The following is a 3,038-nucleotide window of genomic DNA, read 5'->3' as shown; positions in this document are numbered from 1 at the left end:
ATGGGCCAACAAGAGGTAAAGCATTGCTTGACTTGTTTCTGGCAATGGGGGATGACCTAATCAGTGACCTAATGTTCGAAGGGAAGTTGGGTGACAATGACCATGAGCTGATCACCTTCACCATCCGCTGTAAAGCTGGCAAGTAATTCAGCAATACAAAAGTCCTTGATTTCAGGAAAGCTGACTTTAACAAGCTCAGGGGGCTTGTCAGGGAGGCCCTAAAGGGCCACAGCACAAAGGGGAGGGGAATTCAGGACGAGTGGTTGCTATTCAAAGGAGTGATCCTGGATGCGCAAGCAAAATCTATCCCACCTTGGAGGAAAGGAAGCAAAAGAGCACAGCAGCCCCCTTGGCTCTCCAGAGGACTAGCAGACCTCCTATGTCTAAAAAGAAAGACCTACAAAGGATGGAGGATTGGATCCACCTCCAGGGAGGAGTACGCTGCAGTGATCCAGGCATACAGGGAGCAAACCAGGAAAGCCAAGGCTGTGACAGAATTCCAATTAGCTACAAGTATCAAGGACAATAAAAATTCCTTTTTTAGATATGTGGGGAGCTGGAGGAAAAGCAAGGGCAACATTGCTAAACCAGATGGGACAAACCTGCTAAACCAAATGGGACAACTGACAACTGACACCAAGGAAAAAGCCAACTTGCTAAATGGGTACCCTGTGTCGGTCTTTCATCAGTCCCATGGGGCTCCCCTGCCCATTATGGGACAGGGAGGCCCATGTGAGGGAGATTCCAAGAAGGTCAATGTGGTGCCTATCTTCAAGAAAGGGAGGAAAGTGGCAAGTTATAGGCCCATCAGCCTGACCTCTATCCTGGGGAAAGTCTTAGAAAAGATTATCAAAGAGGCCATTCTTAACAGACTGGCCAATGGAAACATCCTGATGGATAGCCAGCACAGGTTTATTGCGGGTGGATCTTGCTTGATCAATCTTATTTCCTTCTACAACCAGGTTACCTATCACCTGGACAAGGGAGAAGAGATTGATGTCTTATATCTTGATTTTAAAAAAGCCTTTGATCTGGTATCCCATGATCAACTCTTGGCAAAACTGGCTAACTGCGGCCACAGCCTCACCATGATCCACTGGCTGGGGAATTGGCTCTGTGGTAGGACCCAGCGGGTGGTGGTTGACGGAAGTCAATAGTCGTCCTGCCCTATGACCAGTGGGGTCCCCCAAGCCTCTGTCCTTGTGCCTATACTATTTAACATCTTCATTAACGATGTGGACATTTGTATCAGAAGCAGACTGGCCAACTTCGCTAACAAAACCAAACTCTGGGGTACAGGGTCCACACCTGAGGATAGGCTGGTGATCCATGCTGACCTTGACGGGCTCAGGAAATGGGCAGATGAGAACCTGATGGTAGTTAACACCAAAAAATGCAAGGTTCTCCACCTTGGGAAGAAAAACCTGCAGCACACTTATAGGCTTGGCAGTGCTACGCTGGCTAGCACTATGGACGAATGGGACTTGGGGGTCATGATTGACCACAAGACAAGCATGAGCCTTCAGTGTGATACTGCTGCTAGTAAAGCAAGCAAAACTCTGGGTTGCATCCACAGATGCTTCTCAAGTAAATCCCAAGACGTCATTCTCCCATTGTACTCAGCCTTGGTGAGGCTGCAGCTGGAGTACTGTGTCTGGTTTTGGGCTCCGCAATTCAAAAAGGATGTGGAGAAGCTTGAGAGGGTGCAGAGGAGACCCACGCGCATGATCAAAGTTCAGGAAAACAGAAGAGGAGCTGAGAGCCGTGGGACTCTTCAGCCTGGAAAAGTGCAGGCTCAGGAGTGATCTGGTGGCCACCTATAAGTTCATCGGGGTGCTTACCAGGATCTGGGGGAACATCTGTTTACCAGAGCGCCCCAAGTAATGACAAGGTCGAACGGTCACAAACTCCTCCATGGCTGTTTCAGGCTGGACATAAGGAAGAACTTCTTTACTGTCCGAGCCCCCAAAGTTTGGAATAGACTGCTGCCGGAGGTGGTTCAAGCACCTATTCTGAACACCTTCAAGAGACATCTGGTTGTTTATCTTGCTGGGATCCTATGATCCCTGCTGACTTCCTGCCCCCGGGGCAGGGGAATGGACTTGATAATCTTCCAAGGTCTCTTCCAGCCCTAATGTCTATGAAATCTATGAAAACTCCAACATGACTCCTGATGGTATCAACAGTGGTACTATCTACTATCAGCACAGACATCTGTAAACACATTGAAAGGTAAAGAGAATTTAATATCAAACAACTCATTCAGGGATGATATCCTGGGTGCTTTTCTATTAATTCATTAAAAATGGGGATTTTTTAAATGAGTTTAAATAGAGCTGTTGCAGAACCTCTACTTGGCCATCTCAGATTGCCAGAATCCAAGCATCTTGCCACAGAATTTTAATTACCTTGCTAAGGAGCATAAGGAGTCTTGATGATAAATGTGTTCACCAGTATATATGCAGATAACTGATAGCACTGTACAAATTACTGTATTCGTCTCTTTTGGAAGGTATTTGTGGGAGGGGCAGAGCCCTTTCAGCAGCTGTCCCTACTACAAGATTTTCAATTGGTTAAAAAAAAGCCCTATTATTGTTTCTGGACTCTGGGGCTTTGCCTTTTAGATAACACTACCAAATAACACAATATTAGCCCTTGATATTATCAAAGAACATGATAGAAGGAAGAAATATTTTAATCTGGCCAAATCCAAGCTATGTTCCAACTGCAATACAGAAACTGTCAACCAACCTGTAAATTGGGTCATCTTCAAATAGCTTTTAGTTTTGTATTCTTAGAGGCAGGTTGGCAATATTATTAGCATGTGCAACCTGGTGGCAAAGGACAGATTTGATTACAGTCCAGAGATATCAAAATAGCTTGGAATCAAACCATTAGCCTGGTAATAAAATGAAGAAAACCACCTGTTGGCATCCGTTATTTATAGCAATATAATAATCAACACAAGAATATATATCTGCTCTTCCAAAACAAAGATCCTTATATGAAGTTTTATTGCTGTATTACTACAATTTTAA

Source organism: Crocodylus porosus, unplaced genomic scaffold (assembly GCF_001723895.1).
Source record: "Crocodylus porosus isolate Cpor-Errol unplaced genomic scaffold, CroPor_comp1, whole genome shotgun sequence".
Lineage (NCBI taxonomy): Eukaryota > Metazoa > Chordata > Crocodylia > Crocodylidae > Crocodylus > Crocodylus porosus.
The sequence above is the reverse complement of the archived record's forward strand: the minus strand, read 5'-3'. Positions refer to the sequence as shown.